The 13,574-nt window shown below is 35.8% G+C and overlaps 1 long non-coding RNA gene across 1 annotated transcript; it reads left to right on the top strand.

Annotated features, from left to right (window-relative positions):
- The first annotated feature begins 1,092 nt into the window (after positions 1-1,092).
- Positions 1,093-3,253, top strand: LOC121050963. Its single transcript, XR_005804570.1, has 2 exons — positions 1,093-1,356; positions 3,077-3,253. It is a non-coding gene; the product is annotated as an uncharacterized LOC121050963 (long non-coding RNA).
- The last annotated feature ends 10,321 nt before the right edge of the window (positions 3,254-13,574 follow it).

The raw sequence follows: 13,574 nt of genomic DNA on the forward strand, positions 1-13,574 counted from the left end.
AAGTTAAATTTTAGTACTGCCTTTCATCCCCAAACTGATGGTCAGTCAGAAAGAACAATTCAAATTTTGGAAGATATGTTGAGAGCATGTGTTTTGGATTTCCATGGAAGTTGGGAAGATTATTTGTCATTAGCAGAGTTTGCATATAACAATAGTTTCCAATCTAGCATCGGAATGGCACCATATGAGGCTCTATATGGTAGACCTTGCAGATCACCATTATGCTGGACAGAAGTAGGTGAGACTACCATAGTTGGACCTGATTTTATACAGGAGACTACTGAGAAAATAAAGATAATCAAGCAACGACTGCTAACAGCACAAAGTCGACAAAAAAGTTATGCTGATCAAAGGACACGTCCACTAAAATTTAATGTGGGAGATCATGTGTTTCTGAAAGTATCACCTCGAAAAGGAATTCAAAGGTTTGGAAAAACTGGGAAATTAGCTCCAAGATTTATTGGTCCTTTTGAGATCCTAGAACGGAAAGGTGAAGTAGCATACAAGTTAGCTCTACCACCACAGCTTTCGGGTATCCATGATGTTTTTCATGTGTCAATGCTTCGAAAATATGAACCAGACCCGACACATATTTTAGATTGGACAGATCTTGATGTGGACAACCAATTATCTTTCGAGGATAGACCAATCCAAATATTAGATCGGAAAGAAAAGGTACTGCGAACAAAGAATATTCCGATAGTCAAAGTTCTTTGGCAACATGCAAATGTGGAAGAAGCTACATGGGAATTGGAAACAGAAATGCAGAAAAAGTATCCAGAGTTATTTACGGATTGTGGTATGTTCTAAATTTCGAGGACGAAATTTCTTAAAGAAGGGGAGAGTGTGACGACCTAAAATTTTTAAACATTTTCTAAAAAAATAATAAGTTTAATTTTATTGTGCTAAACTATTTGTTTAAATATTGTTTATATATATATAAATATATATATCTATATATATAGAATAGAGTTGAATTTTATTTATTTGGGTTTAAGTAATTAGAGTTTAGCCCAAAAGATTTGGCCCAAAACTCAAACCCAAGTAGCTTAACAGCTGATAGAATAAAACTCCACGACAAAACCAAATCAAACAACGCCTAAACTCAAAGCATTGTCCCGTCTCTTCATCGTCTTCCTCACCCCCATATTCTCCTCCATCTGATACACCAGCCACCGCCTTAGGAAAGTACAAAGGACAGAGCCGCCGCTATGGGTAAGTAGGAGGTGTCAACAGCCTTGGAAATCAAGTTTCAAATTTGGTGATTCCCCAAAGCTATGAAGATAGAGCTGGAACCCTAGAATCAGGAGCTGGAACTCTAGAAATCTGGAGGTGGCAAGTCTAGTACCTATATGGGTAAGATTTCAATTAGAATATCTATCTTGCTTTCTACGTTTTCACCTCCTTTCCAGACACTATAAATAGGCTAAACCAACTATGCTTTCCATACAGTTCCTTGAGTTGCTAGATACATAGATAAACAAGGGAGAGAGAGAAAAAGAGGGTTTTGGTATCTTAGAAGTGGAGGAGTAAAAAGTCAGGTGTGATTCTTTTAATTTTTGATTTGATGAGTTCTTTGTGGTTCTGATGGTTAATGCAATTTGGAAATTGAGTTATGTTCATAGGTTATTATAAGACTTGGGGATTCTTGATGATAGAAGAAGTTACAACAGAGATGAAGTTCAGTTAGGAATAAAGTTGTTGTTACTGGAACAACTAGAACTAATTATTTTCTCATCTTCTATTTGATTTCACTAGTTTTCTGGAAAATAGTTTATATCTTTTGTCATTGAATTGATCTAAATTAGAATTTGAAATCACTTTGTATCTGGTTTGTTGTTTCCTTTAGTCATTAGAATTTTTGGAAGACATAGATTAAAAGAATCTGATTTGAGAAGAGTCAAGAACCAAGTAGGAAACATATGCAGTTTTAAAGTTGAATTTAGAAAGCCTTCACTCATCCTTTAAAGCCTTGTTGAAAGTGTGATTTCTTTTATTTAACACTTTAGAAAGTCTATTTTCAGTATTGAAAGTTTTACACAAATTGGAGTTGTGGAAAGTACATTAAAACTGAAGAGGTTAGCACACAGTAGCAGTTTCTGCAGAAAAACGTGGGACTGTAGCTGAACTTTAAAAATTCATAACTAATTCTAGGAAAATTTTTTTCAGGTGATTCAAATTCCGAAAGTTTCTTTAGGATGTCAGCTACAAATCGTTAGAAGACCTTGGAAGCAGATTTTAAACAGATTTGTACAGTTTTTAACATTAAGGTGACTGGGTCAGAAAACTGCAGTATTTCAGTTTGTCAAGTAAAAACCTGTTTTGGTCAAAATAACTCACTGCTAAGATTTTCTTAGTATGTTAGCTGAGTTTTGCTTTAATTCTTTATGTGTGGAACTAATAAATTCTATTCTTGCAATAGGAACTTGTTTTCATCCGGATACTTAACGTGAAAATCAATCGAGGTAGGGGAAAAACTTGGGGAGCCTCTATGTTTGCAATGAATGGTTGTTTACATGATTGTATTGGATGATTGTGTTCAGAATTATATGCATTTATGTCCTCTGTGTTTCTGTTTGTTGGTATGGCTGAATAATGAATACATTTACATATTCAAAGTATTTGTGCATCAATAAGACATGAAGTATAAGGGTGGTGATGGTAATGTAAATATGCTATTGGAATGAGTATGTGGTTTATCTTTTGCGTAGTTGAGTCTATAACCTCAGCAGGTACCAGATCCCAGGTATGCCCACTTATGAATGTGCACTTAGTATAGGATATTGAAAGGGTAATTCGGGACTGGCGAAAGGGGAATAGACAAGATGACTAGCAAAAGAGGGTTAGGGGGTTTGATTTTGGGTGGGGGTTAGTTCACATTGTTGAATACTCTGAGTCACCTTCGTGGTAAAATACATGGTATGGGACATGTAGGTTCAGTTTATTTTACAATGTGGATTATCGGGAATAGATAATAGTTGCATCCATTCATTATTGCTATTCTAACTATGATCTTCACAGAGGTTTCATTCTCCTACTGGGCAACGTATGCTCACCCCTTTTTATCATTTTGCAGGTGACAAATAAATAAGTTTGAAGTTATTTTACTGCAAGGGTGTTTTTAATAATGTAATATACATGTGTGTTTTTGTTAATCATGTTTGGGTCCTAGACAAGAACTTGGATTATAGTTGACCTTTTGTTGTAAATGTTGTTGTAAACCCCTCTTGTAATAAAGGTTGTGTTTCAATTTCGAAAACTTGTCTAGTATCGTTCTTTTCCAATTATTCGTATTTCGATTTTGGAAATTTATTTCCATGATTGGAATATAAGTCGCATCTAAAAAATAAAAAATAAAATTTGGATGTGACACGAAACCATATCCGAGACCTCCCAAAGTCTCCGAAATACTTCAACGATCAATATGACTAAATCACAAGTCGATCAGACGCTCGAATCCTCACAGATGGAATCATTGAATGGTTGGAAACCGTAAAAATCACAACATATTCATTCAATCTCTAAAAATTTTGTATTATATATCAAAACGCTCGTATCGACGAGTAGATTATATATAAAACCAGAAACTGTCCCTTACATGGCCTGAACGCCTCCACCGGCGCCGGACCAAACTCAAAATCACAACAATCAAACCATCTAGAAATGTTCATCACGAAGAGTAGAGCAACTTTCATACTGGAGCTAAGCCTAGATCGTCCTAGATCATGCTTGCAAGATCGATCAATCTCTGCCGTCTGATCAAGCTCTAGATTCATTGTGCACCACTGATTTTCAAACCTTGATCTTTCTCTCCACAAGCAAAATCGTCCTTCAAGGCGGGTATAGGGATGATCAAGAGGATGAGGAGATTCCAAAACCAAGAAGGATCGGCCGAGAGGTCGCCGGAAAAGTAGATTTCCGACCGGGTCGGTTCACCGTCACTGTTCACGTCTTTGATCTCCTTCCGGGTTACTCCACCGGTGAAACTAACACCGAGGGTCGATGGAGAAGGACTAGACGAATCGATCTGGGCCGGGTCAGCCGTCGTGCGTTGCCGGAAAACAGAGATGGGTCTGGGTCGGGTCTGCCGGACTTCGTCTGGTCTGAAGAGAGAGAACAGAGAGAATTTCAGGGGAGAAAATGGAAAAGGGAAAATTCTGGGGTTTAATGAAAAATCCCGGAATTTTTCCTATTTATAAAAATTTCCAAAATTTTCAAACGCACATAACTTTCTCATACGAACTCCGATTTCCGCATTCCACATGTCCACGAACTCGTACCAATGCGCTCTACAACTTTTGTGAAGGACTTTTTCTGAGAAACCCAACGTATAAAAAGGCAACCTTTGCGCCCCCCTAAAACCATACTTTTCGAATAAATATTCATCCGAAGCACTTCCGCTCCAACCATGAGCCACAAAATCGTCCAATAACCACAAATTAGATTCCAGAAATTTCTCAGAAAATAAATACGAATTTCCAGGGCATCACACCTTATATACTCAAATCATATTTTAACAACATGTACACCAACATACAGAATGAGACGATCTATTCTCCCGCTACAATCGTCAGGTTTAGTACACATAACAATAACACCTGGTGGTACAAAGGATGTCCTACTTGCTGCAAGTACCTAAAACATAAAAAAGATGCTGATCAGTTCACATGTACTGAGCATGACATTCAAGTCCCTCTTCCATGGTATATATTATAACTCATTTCAATTAAATCAATCTGTAGCTAAATTTCATTTTATAATACAATATCATAAAATCCTAATCATAACTAAATTTAATTATCCATTATGATCTTTTTAAAATTTCACATGCTTTAATTATCATTTATGATCTTTTTAAAATTTCACATGCAGTTACAGACTTTACATGACGATTAAAGATAGAGAGAATCAAGCAACAGTTGTCCTTCTTCGGAAACAAGCTGAACAGATATTTGGCATCACCTGTCCAGAACTGGTAAACAAAACTATCTTTCCAAGTGAAGAAGCATTCCCGGTGGAGATTACAAATGCAATAGGTCAGAGTTACCTGTTTTCGATGAAAGTAAATATGAATGGTGAACTCATTGTTAGAGGAGTTGATCCACCAGGATTATGTTCCACCAATAACTGATCTGCCAATTACTGCAACATCAACTGATGTACCTTCAAACAGAAAAAGAGCAACTCAAACAAGTGCAAGGACATCATTGAAAAGGATAAAGAGTTAAATAATATGTATCATGGTTATTTCATCATACTATACCACTTAAAAATTCTATCCACGATCATAACTTTGATCACTTTAATTATCATCATACCATCCTATTCTTCTCATAGAATCAAAACTGTTATCACTTTCCTTTGAATTGATAACTATAATCATCGATCAATAACTGCAATCACTTTGCTTTCAATTGATAGGGAAGCTGAAGATGGAGCAATTATGTCATCATCCACAGCTAAATAGGACAAGCAGGAGCAGAAGCATAGCTGAACCGTCTGTGTGTGTGTGTGTGTGCGTATATGTGCGTGTGTGTGTGTGTATCTATGTTTGATGTTGTACTAATATATGTTACTTACCTGCAACTGCATTGACTACAGTTTTTGTATCACTGTAGTCACTGAATCAACTGGAGCATTGTGTATAACCACAGTTGGAGTAAGTATTTTTTTGGAAGTAACTCCAGACTTACTTTTTGTGAATCAACTCCAGTTGCTTTAGCAGCATCTGACTTTTAGAATATTAGAACCATTAGACATCTTGGATGGTGTACAGTAATCTGAGCCAGGTTCATGCATCACAAACTTTCACAGCTGGCATTTTTGTATTAACTTTTGTCAAACCATGTAAAAATCGTGTTCTATTAATAAGATATAATCTTCTACTATGTCTTATAATAATTACTATTTTTCTGCTAACTTCCAATATCCTCTTTGCATTCAAGTTTCAAGGTTGAAATAATCACATAAAAATTATTTATACATCAAATGATATGAGATCAAGGGATGAATTTTTTCTGCACTTGAGTAATTATATGTAAACTTTACCTGTATCATCCTCCATAGTTGATAACAGTAGCAACAACAATCTTCATCTACTACTAAAATCATTTTTCATTCATAAAAGCAACAACATATAAAATAACCAAATCATACAGAAACATAAAAATATCAACTTCTGTTTGAAATGATTCTATGACTATAATTTATTCAAAATATATCTATGGAATGTTCAAATCATGAGTTAAAATTACAAACATATCAAAATAATCCAGGTAACTACATTTCATTGATAATGTTTTTGTGTAATTTTAATTTTCAACCATAAATGTCATGTAAACATTTGGTTGTAGCAGGAGTATTAGATTTAAAAAAACCTGCGTTTGGAAAAAGACCATGCTAGATTTCAGATGAAGATTTTTTCATCATTGCTTCTTTCCTTTCTCTTCATCACTTCATCTTCGTGATTCAAAAGAACCACCATTCCATATATATACACAAAAAGAAAAAGAAAAAAAAGATTCCAGATTGTAATTGCTGTTATATTGCACAACAAGCTTTTAATAAGAAAAGACAGGAAACATATGCTGCTGCATTCCAGAGAAAGCTTTAAATAAATAAAAAAGTATGTTGTTGATCATAATTACAAATATAACATTTTATTATTTATTGTTTTTATAATTGACATATTACAAAACATTATCATTTGTTTTTCCTCTTTTTTCTTCTTTCTTTCCTCATTATTCAATTTACGTTGAGTAGATAAAAGGTATTTAGATTCACAAATTCATTTAAATACTAAACAGAAGTTGCAAAAACTTGCTTTCGATCTACCTTTTTCTGATGATTTCTTTTTCTATTAATATTCTCAGGAAAAACAGTATACTATCGTACCCTGCTCAAATCCCTATTAGGAAACATGACAACTGCAGCTCAGCCCACCTATCCTCCTCCAAGACATGGCAATCAACACGGTACTACTTTTGAATATTGTTATACAAATGTTTCTGATATGCATTGCATTTTCTATATCGCTGCATCTCAAATTACTGCTATTTGTTTACATTAGTTCTTCAGCTATTTTTTCTATTTTTGCTTACACAATACCCCGGAAATTATTCGATGATCGTTGGTATGAGTACGTAGTTCGAGGTTGATGAGAGAGTATTTCGAACAATTATTCGCTCGGAATGTTTTGATTCAAGAGTTGACTTTTTGTACATTTCGATTTTGTGAAAACTTCCTTCACGAAAGTCGTAGAGCGTATCGATATGAGTTCGTAGACATGTGGAACGCGGAAATTGGAGTTCGTATGAGAAAGTTATGAGCTATTGAAATTTGGGGAAATTTCTATAAATAGGAGAAAATTCCGGATTTTTCATTAAATCCCAAAAGTTCCCTTTTTCTCATTTTCCTCCCCAGATTTCTCTCCTCAGACCCGAAGGGTTGCCCTTGACCCGATCCGGCTGGAAACCAGCTTTCCCGGTGGCCAACGACCGAGGTCCCGGCCTTGACTGACGCGCCTTCTCTTCCGCCGTCGATCCCCGGTGTCCGTTTCACTCGCCGTCGTCCCCAGACGGAGATCGAAGCTACCCTAGACGCGAGATCAAGACTCGATCGATTTAGCTTGCTCCGGCGACTTACCGGCGTATTTCTTCACGGTTTTGGGATCTTCTCTTCGTCCTGATCATCTCCATGTGGGCCTTGTACCACGATTTTAAGTGTGGAGTGAAAGATCAAGGTTTGAAGCTTTCAACGGTCCACAATGAATCTGGAATCTGATCATAGGGCCGAGATTAATTCAACTTCCAAGCTTGATTTAGGACGATGTAGACCGATTCTCACTTAGCTCCAGGTATGAAAGTTGCTCATCTCTTCTATATGAATATGTTTGTAGTTGGTGACTTTTCCATTGGAGGTGGTTAGCCGCCGTTGACTAGGCATTGACCCCGCTGCCGACAGCGCGTGGCGGCGCATCAGACCATATTTTTGGGTTCTATTTTCAGTTTATGCTTCTACGCATCCATACGATCATTTTGATATATTATAGGGTCATATTGGAAAAAGTTGATGCATGCTTGATTTATGGTTTTACGCGTTATCTTCGGTTTGCGATCCGAGATGATCCGACTGTCAGATTTACTTCAAATTTTGATATGTTGATCGTAGAGCTGTTCCGATGACTTTGTGTGGTCACGGATGAGGATCCGACTGTTAGATCATCGTTTAATTTCGATCCGACTTTTGGATCATTGTATAAATTAGAATCTGACAGTGGGATCGTCGTTTAAGTGTGTTTTATGAAGCGTTTGCTAAGTTGCGATCATATTTGATTAGGTGATTGACCCTTTTTTTGGGCGGACGGTTGTGATTGTGATTTTAAGCTATTAAGAAGATGCAGCTGGATTTTGAGGTGAGTAAATCTCACGTGGTTCATTTACGAACCGAGTTACATTATTGTTCGGTTTAATCATTAAATTGTGAAATAAATATTTGTTTTAAATTATATGAACTTGATCATCTACGATTCATAGGTAAGTAAAATGAAGTTTTATTATAAAAATGATTTTCACGGGTTTTATATTTGTGAACTATAGTTGGTATTAGTAGCATTCCTGAGCGGGTGACTATGTATATATATATATATATATATATTTACGTGGAATATATATATTGGTGCAGTTAGGTAATGAGGTGGAATTAACATGTTTTGTGAATTCGATGTGGCTATTGTTGTGATTTAATTTTCCAAGGAAATGAATGAGTTTTGGTTCTTTTTGAATGGAAACAATTATATTATTGACATTTCGTAATTTAGAGTTTTACTTGTTAAATTGTGTTGGTGGTTTGTGGTGTGAAAACAATATTTCAAAATTGATTTCTATATTGTTTTGAAATGGGAGTTGAGCTTTGAAAACAATATTTGTTGCAGTCAATTATATTGTTTTGGAAAGTATTGAGGTGATGTAACATTTTGAGTCTTGTGTGACTTTTTAAATGTTTTGGTCTTTATACCGAGGATCACAGTAGTGACCGAGGGTGGTTATCGAAATCATGCCCTTGGCCGGGATATGGTTACGACTCAGTTAGAGTTCTAGTCTGTCTGCCATTGTATGTCATGATAGGTAACAAGCAGGTTACTTGCAACTCATGAGTACGTGTTTTTAAAAGAGAATTTGGGGTGTATTCTTCTTTTAATTGTCTAAAGATGGACTTGAATTTCATATTAAAATGGGGAGTTGAAAATAATATGATTTTGTCACTTTAGTGATGTATGTTATCCTTATGAGGTAAGGTTGTCGAGTTTTGAAAACGAGTCATTGTGGGATTCGTTTATTTGGAGTTGAAGGGTGATTTTTTGGTTTTGGCGAAAGTTGTTTGATTTATTTATTTATTTTCCTTTTTCATTCTATTATTTATTTTTAAGTAATCTCCTGAACTAAACCATAAGCAGGGATTACTAAGGTTTCTTTGTTTGATTTTTATGTAATCTCCTAAACTAAACTATATGCAGGGATTACTATGGTTTGAATTGTTTGTTTTAATGTAATTTCCTGAACTAAACTATACGCAGGAATTGCTATGATTTGAATTGTGTGATTTTAGGCGATCTCTTGAACTAATTCTCTATGCAGGGATTACTAATTTTTACCGAGTGTGATTGTATGTTTGGTTGTGTTTTGTGGAGTTAAATGTTGTTGCTTTAATTTATCTTACAAGTTGAGAAATTATAATCATGCGTGACGTGAGTCATTTTAATTGAGTTTACTCACACGAGCTTGCAAAAGCTTACCGGGTTTGTTGTTTCAACTCGGTGCACGATTCCATGGTGTAGGGTTTATTGTGCAGGTTAGAATATTGATTAATCGTCGTCGAAGCTGAGGTGTACGTTCAGTAGCATGAACGTTGAAGGGTACTCTTAGTTTTAAGTCTTCCTCTGTGGAGTGAGTTGTGGTGGGTGTGTTTACTTATTGAATTATCATTCAGTTTAATTTGTAAACTCTCAATAATGTAATATTGATGCTGCAGAAATAGCCTCACAATTTAACCCTACAAAATGTAGTTGTTAGTATAGGATAAGCAGGGATCGTTCAGTCCGGGGATTGTAGGGTACACCTACACAAAAATGTCAATTAACAAATAAAAGAATAAAATGGGGGGTTTTGGAATTTGTTTTCTAATCTACTTAAAATAAAAACAAAACAAATAAAACTATATACAATGATCGACTTCCCTAACCTAGACCAATACCACTCGGAAATTACTAAGTGTAAAAACAGAAAATTCATTTCAACATGCTACAAAAATGTGCCTATCTTAAATGCCTAGATAAGAGCCCAAATGAAAAGCCTCAGCGGATCAATCCATTTATTTGATTCGTTCTAATGTAGGCTTGGATCGGAAAAGTCTTTACCAAGCCTAATACTACTAATTTTCGAAAACACTCAGCGTAATTCTCTTAACTAGTAGTATTATCTAACCCTCAAATCAACTCACACGTGCAAATTAACCATTAGACATAGAATTTAACACGTAATTTCCAGAATCGTTTAACCATTGAACATAGTTTTTACCACTTTTTAGAACTAATTGCTACTTGTTTAACTCATCGCCTTAACAAATAACAATTACTCTTGGCAAATTAAGCAAACACACAAGAACTCTCACCGTTATTCTAGCATGCAAACTTATGAACCTAACTCTGAAAATTACCTAAACACGTAAAAGGGCACAAGATTGTAATATGCATCATAAAAGAATTCTCGAAATTAACTCAATAATAAACTGAAAATCTCAAAAATATTAATAAAAATATTCTGAAAAAGTCATGTCTCCAATTACACTACTCGCAAATTGAAACACACAAAACCAAAACAAAAATTATAAGTAGAGTCATAGTTACACGTTGAAGCTTTCCTCAGCGGCTTAGCAACACGGTGATGAACTTGTCTCTGCTATGGTGGTGGAGCGTCCTTAACTCAGCGCCTAAGAGCTTCGTAGATTGATGGATGGATGGTGTCACGGTCTTGTAGGAGATGGAGGTTTGAGGAGTGAATTGGGCAGTCTTGGAATGGTTTTTGGCCAGGAAGTGATAGGCAATGAATCATCTTGGTTGGGAAGTGATCCTGGCTGGGAAGTGATGATAATTCTGGTCTGGACGTTGCCTATTTATAGGGGAGCATTAGTTGGCTTTTGTCGATCATACCCTTCATCATTGGACGGATGGGATCGCATCATAAATCTTTTAATTTCCCAACGGAAACATCTCCTTTATGGCCTTAATTCCTCTCATAATGGGGTCTTTTAACAAGCTGAAACGTCTTTCTTTTATTTATTTTCCAGTTGAAACATCTTTCTCCTTTATTTCCCTTCTTCATTGCTTGGTCAAATGTCTTAAATACTTTATTTTATGACTCCATCATTGCTGTTTCCAAGAGTTTCACCAGGCAAGGTTTCCTACAACAAGCAGGAGAATATCAGAATTTTCTAGAGAAAATAAAGGAAATTAAAATGTAAAGACCGCAGAAACAGTTGACAATTAGGAATCTTGATCCAGCTAGGATTTTTCATGAATTTTACTTTTTCCGCCTATTTCACTCCAAACACTCAATAAGACTCTCAAAATGACTTAATGACTCAAAACACTAAACTAAGGGAAAAATAAGTCTAAAATGAGGCACATAATCAATAATATCGTCACATTTTTTGCTCCTATCAACTACCTCACACTTAGCTTTTGATAGTCCCTTAGCAAAACAAAAATAGAAAACAAAACAACGACTCGACAAAAAAAAAAGTAAATGACTCTACTTCCCCTAACCGTTGTCTCAGAGACTCCAAACTCATGGTTTTCACGTTAAACACTTAATCAAAATTGCATAGATAATTCCATGGTTAATAAACCTGTGACATTCATATGACTAAGCAAGATATGGAGAACTTAAGTTATATAGTGAATGATAGCATGTTTCGAACAAGTCCAATCCAAACTCACAGGGCAAACTCTCGATTTTTCTCTCAGAAATGGCTAAGCTTAAAAGCTTCACTCTCAAGTATATGCAAGAGAATAAATTGTAAGGCAACAAATAGCTTGCATATTTCATCAATAAATGCATTTTGTGAAGAATTATTAAAGACCTCAAGAAATGACTAAGTGCACAAATGGACCTAAACCATAAGCTCGACTGCGTAACAGACACCACTAACCAAAGACTGCCCATCTCAAGGATCAAGGAAGCACTTAAAATAGGTTGTAATGGGGCTAAGCTAGGGTTTTCGAAATGAAGATTAAGGATACAAAAATCCTAAGGACCTAGCAGAGCATATAAGGACCACCTTATGTCATCATTTTTGTAGACCAAATATCATTGTTTTGGGCCAAACCTTCACTCTAACCAACATAGGAATGGACAAAGGCATAATTTTCAACTTTGAGCCTTCTACAAATTTGAAAGTCCAAAACCACACTTCAACAATTTCCCAAGAGTTTTCTTTTGCCATTTTTTTTTCTTTCTTTTTCATTTTCATTTTCTTTCTTTTTTTTTTACGGCAATTTTTTTTTTCTTTCTCTTCTTTTTTTCTTGGATTTTCCCCACCCCACACTTGTCTTTCATCGTCACCCCTACATACTATGTCATGCTCTACTAAGTCCCTAAGACAAGGGTAGAGATATCCTGTACTAAGCTCATGGTAGGGTAGTGAGGGTGATGAAACAAAGGTTTTCAACGTAGGCTCAAAGGGGTTCATTCTAAGGAGTCCCACGACGGTCACAATTGGGGACACATGCTTGTTTGGCTATGGTGGTTACCCTAATACCTTCTATCCTATCCAGGATCAGTGCATATTATGGCATACAAGTTTTGACAGTCACAACAGCCGAGTTCTAGTACTCTCTAGTCCATTAAAATCTATGGCACATGATCATTGGATTTCCAAGAATGATGAGGTTTTGCAAATACAGCCACTAAATTCTAGAATTATCAATTAAGCACTCGAAAAGAAAGTATTTTAGCTCAACAGCTCACTTAGGGTCAAATGAATCAGACTTAATCCTAGCATGCTTAATGAACCAAGTTACAATCCTATCTCAAATCTTCATACAAGTATCACAATGTCGATTAACCACAGAATTCAATTAAGTCCTATTTTGATTGTGAAAACCTTCAGCCATGAATTCAGAGACATGTTCATCCTAGACGAGGAGCATCCTAAGACTCAAACAAACAAAAAGACTCTAAAACCAACAAATTTTTTTTTTTGAATTTTATTTAAAAAAAAAACTAAAATAAAGGTGTAAACCCACCCCACACTTAGAATCTACATTGTTCTCAATGTAGGCAAAAAATATGGTATATAGGCCCCAAATATGGGGGGCTACGAAAATAAGAGAAGGGTAAAATAAACAAACAAACAAAGACACAAGTACAATTCAACCTAAGCAAGTGAAGGGATAGAAATGTCAAACTCTCGTTGATGGCTCCTTCACAGCTTCGGTTGAAATGGGTTGCCTCCCATGCAGCACTTAATATTTATAGTCCTTCAGCCTGGACTTTTCTCCTTGTTCACACGTGCTC

This window comes from Rosa chinensis, chromosome 1 (genome assembly GCF_002994745.2).
Source record: "Rosa chinensis cultivar Old Blush chromosome 1, RchiOBHm-V2, whole genome shotgun sequence".
In the NCBI taxonomy this organism is placed as follows: Eukaryota; Viridiplantae; Streptophyta; class Magnoliopsida; order Rosales; family Rosaceae; genus Rosa; species Rosa chinensis.